This window comes from Eleutherodactylus coqui, chromosome 5 (assembly GCF_035609145.1).
Source record: "Eleutherodactylus coqui strain aEleCoq1 chromosome 5, aEleCoq1.hap1, whole genome shotgun sequence".
Lineage (NCBI taxonomy): Eukaryota > Metazoa > Chordata > Amphibia > Anura > Eleutherodactylidae > Eleutherodactylus > Eleutherodactylus coqui.
Window position 1 is genome coordinate 147946490 of NC_089841.1, and position 12592 is coordinate 147959081.

The window sequence follows — 12592 nt, forward strand, 5'->3', positions numbered from 1 at the left end:
CTAGAGGACGTGGACGCGGCCGAGGACGCGGAGGGCCAAGTCAGGGTGTGGGCACAGGCCAAGCTCCTGATCCAGGTGTGTCGCAGCCGACTGCTGCGCGATTAGGAGAGAGGCACGTTTCTGGCGTCCCCACATTCATCGCCCAATTAATGGGTCCACGCGGGAGACGGTTATTAGAAAATGAGCAGTGTGAGCAGGTCCTGTCCTGGATGGCAGAAAGTGCTTCGAGCAACCTATCGTCTACCCGCAGTTCTGCGCCGTCCACTGCTGCCAATCCGAATCCTCTGTCTGCTGCTCCTCCTTCCTCCCAGCCTCCTCACTCCACTACAATAACACCTGCTCAGGAGCGGGAGCACTCCCAGGAACTGTTCTCGGGCCCCTGCTTAGATTGGGCAGCAGCGGTTCCTCTCCCACCAGAGGAGTTTATCGTCACTGATGCCCAACCATTCGAAAGTTCCCGGGGTCCGGGGGAAGAGGCTGGGGACTTCCGCCAACTGTCTCAACAACTTTCTGTGGGTGAGGAGGACGATGACGATCAGACACAGTTGTCTTGCAGTGAGGTAGTAGTAAGGGCAGTAAGTCCCAGGGAGCAGCGCACAGAGGATTCGGAGGAAGAGCAGCAGGACGATGAGGTGACTGACCCCACCTGGTGTGCAACGCTTACTCAGGAGGACAGGTCTTCAGAGGGGGAGTCAAGGGCATCAGCAGGGCAGGTTGCAAGAGGCAGTGCAGTGGCCAGGGGTAGAGGCAGGGCCAGACCGAATAATCCACCAAGTGTTTCCCAAAGCGCCCCCTCGCGCCATGCCACCCTGCGGAGGCCGAGGTGCTCTAAGGTCTGGCAGTTTTTCACAGAGACGCCTGACGACCGACAAACAGTGGTGTGCAACCTTTGTCGCGCAAAGCTCAGCCGGGGAGCCAACACCAACAGCCTCACCACCACCACCATGCGCAGACATATGATGGCCAAGCACCCCGCAAGGTGGGACAAAGGCCGTTCACCGCCTCCAGTTTGCACCCCTGCCTCTCCCCCTGTGCCCCAACCTGCCACTGAGATGCAACCCCCCTCTCAGGACACAGGCACTACCGCCTCATGGCCTGCACCCACACCCTCATCTCCGCTGTCCTCGGCCCCATCCAGCAGTGTAGTTCAGCGCACCGTTCAGCCGTCGCTTGCTCAAGTGTTCGAGCGCAAGCGCAAGTACGCCGCTACGCACCCGCACGCTCAAACGTTAACCGTCCGCATAGCAAAATTCATCAGCCTTGAGATGCTGCCGTATAGGGTTGTGGAAACTGAGTCCTTCAAAAGTATCATGGAGGCGGCGGCCCCGCGCTACTCAGTTCCCAGTCGCCACTACTTTTCCCGATGTGCCGTCCCAGCCCTGCACGACCACGTCTCCCGCAACATTGTGCGCGCCCTCACCAACGCGGTTACTGCCACGGTCCACTTAACTACGGACACGTGGACAAGCACAGGCGGGCAGGGCCACTACATCTCCCTGACGGCACATTGGGTGAATTTAGTGGAGGCTGGGACAGAGTCAGAGCCTGGGACCGCTCACGTCCTACCCACCCCCAGAATTGCGGGCCCCAGCTCGGTGCTGGTATCTGCGGAGGTGTATGCTTCCTCCACTAAAGCACCCTCCTCCTCCTCCTCCTCCTCTGTCTCACAATCAAGATGTGTTAGCAGCAGCATGTCGCCAGCAGTCGGTGTCGCGCGGTGTGGCAGCACAGCGGTGGGCAAGCGTCAGCAGGCCGTGCTGAAACTACTCAGCTTAGGCGATAAGAGGCACACGGCCCACGAACTGCTGCAGGGTCTGACACAGCAGACCGACCGCTGGCTTGCGCCGCTGAGCCTCCAACCGGGCATGGTCGTGTGTGACAACGGCCGTAACCTGGTGGCGGCTCTGCAGCTCGGCAGCCTCACGCACGTGCCATGCCTGGCCCACGTCTTTAATTTGGTGGTTCAGCGCTTTCTGAAAAGCTACCCACGCTTGTCAGACCTGCTCGTAAAGGCGCGCCGGCTCTGTGCACATTTCCGCAAGTCCCACACGGACGCTGCCACCCTGCGCACCCTGCAACATCACTTTAAGCTGCCAGTGCACCGACTGCTGTGCGACGTGCCCACACGGTGGAACTCTACGCTCCACATGTTGGCCAGGCTCTATGAACAACGGAGAGCTATAGTCGAATACCAACTCCAACATGGGCGGCGCAGTGGGAGTCAGCCTCCTCAATTCCTTTCAGAAGAGTGGGCCTGGTTGGCAGACATCTGCCATGTCCTTGGTAATTTTGAGGAGTCTACCCAGGTGGTGAGCGGCGATGCTACAATCATTAGCGTCACCATTCCTCTGCTATGCATCTTGAGAAATTCCCTGCAAACCATAAAGGCAGCTGCTTTGCGCTCGGAAACGGGGGCGGGGGAAGACAGTATGCCGCTGGATAGTCAGGGCACCCTCCTGTCTATTTCTCAGCGCGTACAGGAGGAGGAGGAGGAGCATGAGGAGGATGAGGAGGAGGGGGAAGAGACAGCTTGGGCCGCTGCTGACGGTACACCGGCTGATTGCCTGTCATCCTTTCAGCGTGTATGGCCTGAGGAGGAGGAGGAGGAGGATCCTGAAAGTGATCTTCCTAGTGAGGACAGCCATGTGTTGCGTACTGGTACCCTGGCACACATGGCTGACTTCATGTTAGGATGCCTTTCTCGTGACCCTCGCGTTGCACGCATTCTGGCCACGACGGATTACTGGGTGTACACACTGCTCGATCCACGGTATAAGGAGAACCTGGCCACTCTGATTCCCGAAGAGGAAAGGGGTTCGAGAGTGTTGCTATACCACAGGACCCTTGCGGACAAGCTGATGGTAAAATTCCCAGCCGACAGCGCTAGTGGCAGAAGGCGCAGTACCGAGGGCAAGGTAGCAGGGGATGTGCGTAGATCGAGCAGCATGTACATCCCAGGCAGTGCAACAGTCTTTAAGGGCCTGGCCAGCTTTATGGCTCCCCACCAAGACTGTGTCACCGCTCCCCAGTCACGGCTGAGTCGGCGGGAGCACTGTAAAAGGATGGTGAGGGAGTACGTAGCGGATCGCACGACCATCCTTGGTGACGCCTCTGCCCCCTACAACTACTGGGTGTCGAAGCTGGACACGTGGCCTGAACTAGCCCTGTATGCCCTTGAGGTGCTTGCTTGTCCTGCGGCTAGCGTCTTGTCGGAAAGGGTGTTTAGTGCGGCTGGGGGAATCATCACAGATAAGCGTAGCCGCTTGTCAACCGACAGTGCCGACAGGCTAACAAGATGAACAAGATGAACAAAGGCTGGATTTCCCCAGACTTCTGTTCTCCACCAGCGGACAGCAGCGATACGTAAGCAATACGTAGGCTGCACCCACGGATGGAAGCTACGTTCTCTCTCACCATCCAAAACGGGGACATTTCTGCTTCATCAATCTGTGTCTAATATTCCTCCTCCTCCTCCTCCTGCTCCTCCTCCTGAAACATCACGTAATCACGCTGAACGGGCAATTTTTCTTAGGGCCACAAGGCTCACTCAAATAATTTTTCAGAACAATTTTTATAAGTTTCAATGCGCTTAAAAGCATTGGAACTTTAACTTGAACCAATTTTTCGTTACACTGGGCTGCCTCCAGGCCTAGTTACCACTTAAGCCACATTAACCAAAGCGATTAATGGGTTTCACCTGCCCTCTTGGCTGGCCATGGCCAATTTTTGGGATGTACATTAGTACTGTTGATACAGCAATTTTTGTGGGCCCTCGCCTACAGTGTAATCAAATTAATTTTTAGCCCACCTGCATTACAGCTGACGTTACCTCAGCTGTGTTGGGCAATGCAATGGGATATTTTTATGTACCGCCGGTGGGTTCCAGGGAGCCACCCATGCTGTAGGTGCACACTGAGTTTTTAATACATCTGTACACTTCTAAAGAACCCGTCTGACTGGGCCATGCAGTGTGGGCCGAAGCCCACCTGTATTACGCACGACATTACTACCTCAGCTGTGTTGGGCAATGCAATGGGATATTTCTATGTACCGCCGGTGGCTTCCTGGCACCCACCTAGGCAGTGGGTCCACAGGGAGTTTAACCTACATGTGTCCACTTGTAAAGAACCCCAGTCTGACTGGGGCATGCAGTGTGGGCCGAAACCCACCTGCATTAACCCTTTCCAGTCCACTGTGTGACCTGTGAAGACATTAGGGTTTAAGGCTGTACAGCTCCGTTGTTGGTAGACGTCCGTCGGGGTTCTCTTACTGTATATTGCCAGCCTCTCTGCTGTCGGAGCCTATCCTACGTGTCAGCTCATGCAGTACTGGCTTTAGCCAGCATATAACGCCGTTGTATAACGGCAGAAAAAGAGTAAGCCCCCTAGGAAAACCATATACAAATTGGATTGGAAAGGGTTAAGCACAACATTACTACCTCAGCTGTGTTGGGCAATGCAATGGGATATTTCTGTGTACCGCCGGTGGGTTCCAGGGAGCCACCCATGCTGTGGGTCGACAGGGACTTCACAATAGGGAGTTGTACCTGCCTGTGTCTATGAATTAAAAAGCCCGGTCTGACTGGGGCATGCAGACACCTTGACAGAATGAATAGTGTGTGGCACATAGGTTCCCCATTGCTATGCCCACTTGTGCAGCTCCTGATGGCGGTGGCACAGGATTCTATTTCTCATTGCTTCTGTACAGCATTGTGGGCTATCGCTCCGCCACTTTTAAAGAGGGTCGCTGCCTAGCCGTGCCAACCTCTGCAGTGTGTGCCTGCGGTCCCTCGTCATGGCAGACGCAATTCTAAATAGACATGAGCGTGGTGTGGCATGAGGGCAGCTGAAGGCTGCCCAGGGACACTTTGGTGTGCGCTGTGGGGGGGGAGGGGGGGCGGTTGGGCAGCATGTAACCCAGGAGAAGTGTCAGTGGAGTGTCATGCAGGCAGTGATTGTGCTTTGTTGGAGGTAGTGTGGTGCTTAGCAAAGGTATGCCATGCTAATGAGGGCTTTTCAGAAGTAAAAGTTGTTGGGAGGGGGGGGGCCCACTCTTGCCGGTATTGTGGCTTAATAGTGGGACCTGTGAACTTGAGATGCAGCCCAACATGTAGCCCCTCGCCTGCCCTATCCGTTTCTGTGTGATTCCCATCACTTTCCTGAATTGCCCAGATTTTCACACATGAAAACCTTAGCGAGCATCGGCGAAATACAAAAATGTTCTGGTCGCCCATTGACTTCAATGGGGTTCGTTGTTCGAAACGAACCCTCGAGCATCACGGGAAGTTCGTTCCGAATAACGAACACCCGAACATTTTGGTGTTCGCTCATCTCTAATCTTTATGCATTAAATTGATGTTAAATTAAATGAAAACTGTTCCCTACGCAATTTGTGTATTACTAATATTTTGAATGTGAACCAATTGCCTTTCATTTACATAAAGTAACCCTCCAGATGTCCCCTTTACTAAGACTCAATTTCGAGAATTAGCCCCTCCCCCGCCCCGCCTTTCCCCATTGCAAATAGTGCAGAGGGGCGGAGAGGAGGCAGAGAGGGGGTGGGAGCTCAGTTTCTGCTCCTGGCTCTTTCATCCTCCCCCCCCCCCTGCAGATGAGGACGACGTATATCGGCTCGGCGTGAAAACCGAGCCGATATACGTTCGTGTGAATGCAGCCCCTCTTGTATAATACTAGAAATAGTGTGATACTTTGCAGTCATGGTTACAACATTGTAGTAATGTCACCAATTAGTAGTGCTCTTATAAGGGAAGGGTACAGCACATACTGTTTACAGTGTAATATAGCCTTTACAGTACAGGCTATATAACACCAGCTGTAATCCCTATATAGCATCAGATATAGTAGTACCTATGTATTTATGCCATTCCATAGTGCATGCATAGTTCCTCATACAGTATAATAGTGGCATCTACAGGATCAATATTACCTCACTGGTTAGATATACTGTATTGTTACCAGGAAGAAAGTTTTAATATGGCATTCGTTTACGAAAATTAACTGCGGATCATTAAATAATAGTCACCTTTATACGGTCACACATCTGGTGGATTATAGCAGCTCTCCTTTTTTTTCTTCCTACTGTGTAGGTACCTGTGATTTTTTTTTATTTTACCAAAGGGAACACTTTTATATGTCCATGTGTTTTTTTTCTCCAAGTTCTCTATTGCCTTAATTAGTAACTACTAGAGATGAGCGAGCACCAAAATGCTCGGGTGCTCGTTACTCGGGATGAAATTATCGCGAAGCTTGAGGGTTCGTTTCGAGTAACGAACCCCATTGAAGTCAATGGGCGACCCGAGCATTTTTGTATATCGCCGATGCTCGCTAAGGTTTTTATTTGTGAAAATCTGGGAAATTCAAGAAAGTGATGGGAACGACACAGAAACGGATAGGGCAGGCGAGGGGCTACATGTTGGGCTGCATCTAAAGTTCCCAGGTCCCACTATTAAGCCACAATAGCGGCAAGAGTGGCCCCCCCCCCACTCCCAACAATTTTTAATTCTGAAAAACCCTCATTAGCAGGGCATACCTTAGCTAAGCACCACACTACCTCCAACAAAGCACAATCACTGCCTGCATGACACTCCGCTGCCACTTCTCCTGGGTTACATGCTGACCAACCCCCCCCCCCCCCCCCCCCGCGCACGACCCAGTGTCCACAGCGCACACCAAACTGTCCCTGCCCAGCCTTCAGCTGCCCTCATGCCACGCCACCCTCATGTCTATTTATAAGTGTGTCTGCCATGAGGAGGAACCGCAGGCACACACTGCAGAGGGTTGTCACGGCTAGGCAGCGACCCTCTTTAAAAGGGGCGGGGCGATAGTCCACAATGCTGTACAGAAACAATGAGAAATCAAATCCTGTGCCACCTCCATCTGGAGCTGCACACATGGGCATAGCAATGGGGAACCTATGTGCCACACACTATTCATTCTGTCAAGGTGTCTGCATGCCCCAGTCAGACCGCGGTTTTTTATAAATAGTCACAGGCAGGTACAACTCCGCAATGGGAATTCCGTGTGCACCCACAGCATGGGTGGCTCCCTGGAACCCACCGGCGGTACATAAATATATCCCATTGAAGTGCCCATCACAGCTGAGGTAATGTCGTGCTTAATGCAGGTGGGCTTCGGCCCACATTGCATGCCCCAGTCAGACTGGGGTTCTTTAGAAGTGGACACATGCAGTTACAACTCCGTGTGGACCGACAGCATGGGTGGGTGCCAGGAAGCCACCGGCAGTACATAAATATATCCCATTGCAGTGCCCAACACAGCTGATGTAACGTCAGCTGTAATGCAGGTGGGCTACAAATTAATTTGATTACACTGTAGCCGAGGGCCCCCAAAAATTGGTGTACCAACAGTACTAATGTACCTCAGAAAAATTGCCCATGCCCAACCAAGAGGGCAGGTGAAACCCATTAATCGCTTTGGTTAATGTGGCTTAATTGGTAACTAGGCCTGGAGGCAGCCCAGTTAAAATAAAAATTGGTTCAGGCGCAAGTTTCAACGCTTTAATGAGCATTGAAACGTATAATAATTGTTTACAAAAATTATATGACTGAGCCTTGTGGGCCTAAGAAAAATTGCTTGTTCGGCGTGATTATGTGAGGTTTCAGGAGGAGGAGGATGAATATTATACACAGATTGATGAAGCTAAAAGGTCCACGTTTTTGATGGTGATAGAGAACAATGCTTCCATCCGCGGGTGCAGCCTACGTATTGTTTAGGTATCGCTGCTGTCCACTGGTGGAGAAGAGAAGTCTGGGGAAATCCAGGCTTTGTTCATCTTGATGAGTGTAAGCCTGTCGGCACTGTCGGTTGACAGGCGGGTACGCTTATCTGTGATGATTCCCCCAGCCGCACTAAACACCCTCTCTGACAAGACGCTAGCCGCAGGACAAGCAAGCACCTCCAGGGCATACAGCGCGAGTTCAGGCCACGTGTCCAGCTTCGACACCCAGTAGTTGTAGGGGGCAGAGGCGTCACGGAGGACGGTCGTGCGATCGGCTACGTACTCCCTCACCATCCTTTTACAGTGCTCCCGCCGACTCAGCCTTGACTGGGGAGCGGTGACACAGTCTTGCTGGGGAGCCATAAAGCTGTCAAGGGCCTTAGAGAGTGTTCCCCTGCCTGTGCTGTACATGCTGCCTGATCTCCGCGCCTCCCCTGCTACCTGGCCCTCGGAACTGCGCCTTCTGCCACTAGCGCTGTCGGATGGGAATTTTACCATCAGTTTGTCCGCCAGGGTCCTGTGGTATAGCATCACTCTCGAACCCCTTTCCTCTTCGGGTATGAGAGTGGAAAGGTTCTCCTTATACCGTGGGTCGAGCAGTGTGTACACCCAGTAATCCGTAGTGGCCAGAATGCGTGTAACGCGAGGGTCACGAGAAAGGCATCCTAACATGAAGTCAGCCATGTGTGCCAGGGTACCTGTACGCAACACATGGCTGTCCTCACTAGGAAGATCACTTTCAGGATCCTCCTCCTCCTCCTCCTCAGGCCATACACGCTGAAAGGATGACAGGCAAGCAGCATGTGTACCCTCAGCAGTGGGCCAAGCTGTCTCTTCCCCCTCCTCCTCATCCTCCTCATGCTCCTCCTCCTCCTCCTCCTCAACGCGCTGAGATATAGACAGGAGGGTCTATACTATCTGACTATCCAGCGACATACTGTCTTCCCCCGGCGCTGTTTCCGAGCGCAAAGCGTCTGCCTTTATGCTTTGCAGGGAACTTCTCAAGAGGCATAGCAGAGGAATGGTGATGCTAATGATTGCAGCATCGCCGCTCACCATCTGGGTAGACTCCTCAAAGTTTCCAAGGACCTGGTAGATGTCTGCCAACCAGGCCCACTCTTCTGTAAAGAATTGAGGAGGCTGACTCCCACTGCGCCGCCCATGTTGGAGTTGGTATTCCACAATAGCTCTACGCTGTTCATAGAGCCTGGCCAACATGTGGAGCGTAGAGTTCCACCGTGTGGGCACGTCGCACAGCAGTCGGTGCACTGGCAGATGAAACCGATGTTGCAGGGTGCGCAGGGTGGCAGCGTCCGTGTGGGACTTGCGGAAATGTGCGCAGAGCCGGCGCACCTTTCCGAGCAGGTCTGACAAGCGTGGGTAGCTTTTCAGAAAGCGCTGAACCACCAAATTAAAGACGTGGGCCAGGCATGGCACATGTGTAAGGCTGCCGAGCTGCAGAGCCGCCACCAGGTTACGGCCGTTGTCACACACGACCATGCCCGGTTGAAGGCTCAGCGGCGCAAGCCAGCGGTCGGTCTGCTCTGTCAGACCCTGCAGCAGTTCGTGGGCCGTGTGCCTCTTATCTCCTAAGCTGAGTAGTTTCAGCACGGCCTGCTGACGCTTGTCCACCGCTGTGCTGCCACACCGCGCGACACCGACTGCTGGCGACGTGCTGCTGCTGCTGACACATCTTGATTGCGAGACAGAGGTTGCGTAGGAGGAGGAGGGTGGTTTAGTGGAGGAAGCATACACCGCCGCAGATACCACCACCGAGCTGGGGCCCGCAATTCAGGGGGTGGGTAGGACGTGAGCGGTCCCAGGCTCTGACTCTGTCCCAGCCTCCACTAAATTCACCCAATGTGCCGTGAGGGAGATATAGTGGCCCTGCCCGCCTGTGCTTGTCCACGTGTCCGTTGTTAAGTGGACCTTGGCAGTAACCGCGTTGGTGAGGGCGCGTACAATGTTGCGGGAGACGTGGTCGTGCAGAGCTGGGACAGCACATCGGGAAAAGTAGCGGCGACTGGGAACTGAGTAGCGCGGGGCCGCCGCCACCATCATACTTTTGAAAGCCTCCGTTTCCACAAGCCTATACGGCAGCATCTCCAGGCTGATAAATCTGGCTATGTGCGCGTTAACGCTTGAGCGTGCGGGTGCGTGGCGGCGTACTTGCGCTTGCGCTCCAACACTTGCGCTAGCGATGGCTGGACGGTGCGCTGAGAGACATTGGTGGATGGGGCCGAGCACAGCGGAGGTGACGGTGTGGGTGCAGACCCGGAGACGGTAGTGCCTGTGTCCTGAGAGGGGGGTTGGATCTCAGTGGCAGGTTGGGGCACAGGGGGAGAGGCAGCGGTGCAAACCGGAGGCGGTGAACGGCCTTCGTCCCACCTTCTGGGGTGCTTGGCCATCATATGTCTGCGCATGCTGGTGGTGGTGAGGCTGGTGGTGGTGGCTCCCCGGCTGATCTTGGCGCGACAAAGGTTGCACACCACTGTTCGTCGGTCGTCTGCACTCTCAGTGAAAAACTGCCAGACCTTTGAGCACCTCGGCCTCTGCAAGGTGGCATGGCGCGAGGGGGCGCTTTGGGAAACAGTTGGTGGATTATTCGGTCTGGCCCTGCCTCTACCCCTGGACACCGCACTGCCTCTTGCAACCTGCCCTGCTGCTGCCCTTGCCTCCCCCTCTGAAGACCTGTCCTCAGTAGGTGTAGCAAACCAGGTGGGGTCAGTCACCTCATTGTCCTGCTGCTCTTCCTCCGAATCCTCTGTGCGCTCCTCCCTCGGACTTACTGCCCTTACTACTACCTCACTGATAGACAACTGTGTCTCATCGTCATCGGCCTCCTCACCCACTGAAAGGTCTTGAGACAGTTGCCGGAAGTCCCCAGCCTCATCCCCCGGACCCTGGGAACTTTCCAAAGGTTGGGCATCAGTCACGATAAACTCGTCTGGTGGGAGAGGAACCACTGCTGCCCAATGTGAGCAGGGGCCCGAGAACAGTTCCTGGGAGTCTGCCCGCTCCTCAGAATGTGTCATTGTAATGGAGTGAGGAGGCTGGGAGGAAGGAGGAGCAGCAGCCAGAGGATTCAGAGTTGCAGCAGTGGACGGCGCAGAACTCTGGGTGGACGATAGATTGCTGGATGCACTTTCTGCCATCCACGACAGGACCTGCTCACACTGCTCATTTTCTAATAAAGGTCTCCCGCGTGGACCCATTAATTGTGAGATGAATGTGGGGATGCCAGAAACGTGCCTCTCTCCTAATCCCGCAGCAGTCGGCTGCGATACACCTGGATCAGGAGCTCGGCCTGTGCCCACACCCTGACTTGGGCCTCCGCGTCCTCGCCCGTGTCCACGTCCTCTAGGCCTACCCCTACCCCTCAGCATGGTGTATTACCAGTAGTGCAGAAACAGAAAGCTGTAATTAAATGTGCCGCTTATTGGCCTGTGCTTGGAGGCTGACTTCGCTTACGGAACGCCAGGAAATAATTTTGCGCAAGCCTGCTGTAACACTTAGCTGGCTGCGTATGAATTAGGAGGACTACTACACCCAGCAGAGACCCAGAACACTGAGGACAGTCACAGGCAGCCCAAATAGATTTTTTTCCCCAAATGTTTTTGCAAAGGCCCCCTGCCTATATTCAATAAATATATCTCTTCTCTCTCTGCGTCACCGCTACTGGCCCTGGAGTATGTCAAATAACTGCAGAGTGTTGCACTGTGGACTGGAATACAGCGGTGATTTAACAGCCAACACAGAGCCAGGAAATAATTTTGCGCAAGCCTGCTGTAACACTTAGCTGGCTGCGTATGAATTAGGAGGACTACTACACCCAGCAGAGACCCAGAACACTGAGGACAGTCACAGGCAGCCCAAATAGATTTTTTTACCCAAATGTTTTTGCAAAGGCCCACTGCCTATATTCAATCAATATGTGTTCTGTCCCTGCCACACAATATATGTCTTCTGTCCCTGCCTCACAATATATGTCTTCTGTCCCTGCCTCACCACTACTGGCCCTGCACTATGTCTAATTACTGCAGGGTGCAATGCTCTGCACGGCCGATATACAAAAAAAAAAAAAAGTGCAACACTGCAAAAAGCAGTCTCCACAGTACTGCACACCGTTAGATGTGGCCCTAAGAAGGACTGTTGGGGTTCTTGAAGCCTAAAATACTCCTAACGCTCTCCCTATAGCAGCTCCACCAAGACAGCACTTTCCCTAAAGTATGTCAGAACGCATCTGTGGCGAGCCGTGGGAGGGGCTGATTTTTATACTCGGGTGACACCTGATCTCGCCAGCCACTCACTGCAGGGGGGTGGTATAGGGCTTGAACGTCGCAGGGGGAAGTTGTAATGCCTTCCCTGTCTTTCTATTGGCCAGAAAAGCGCGCTAACGTCTCAGAGATGAAAGTGAAAGTAACTCGAACATCGCGTGGTACTCGTCACGAGTAACGAGCATCTCGAACACGCTAATACTCGAACGAGTATCAAGCTCGGACGAGTACATTCGCTCATCTCTAGTAACTACCAACCAAAGTTTCATCCAAGACTTAGAAATGTTTTGTCATACTATTGTACTGTTCCTAAGGAGCTAATAAAGAATAGATTATGTTACCCACTTCACCTGTTGCTAGTGCTGCTCTATACTGCTAACCCAACACCATTTTATCCATGTCATCTGGCTATGCTCATAAATGACTTCACTCTAAGGGGGTTTTAGACCCCTCATTTTCTTACACTAATTGCTTCAGTATCTTCATGCCTAGTGCTTGCCTATAGCCCTAATTTTTGATATTCCTGAAGCTGACCTGTTCATCCATTTGTTTTATTT

At 53.3% G+C, this 12592-nt stretch overlaps 1 protein-coding gene across 1 annotated transcript in view; it reads left to right on the forward strand.

The window, feature by feature from the left end:
* The window catches only part of TMEM132C (transmembrane protein 132C), a 530618-nt gene that overhangs the window by 388771 nt on the left and 129255 nt on the right, over nt 1–12592 (forward strand). The gene's annotated exons all lie outside the window — the stretch shown is intronic.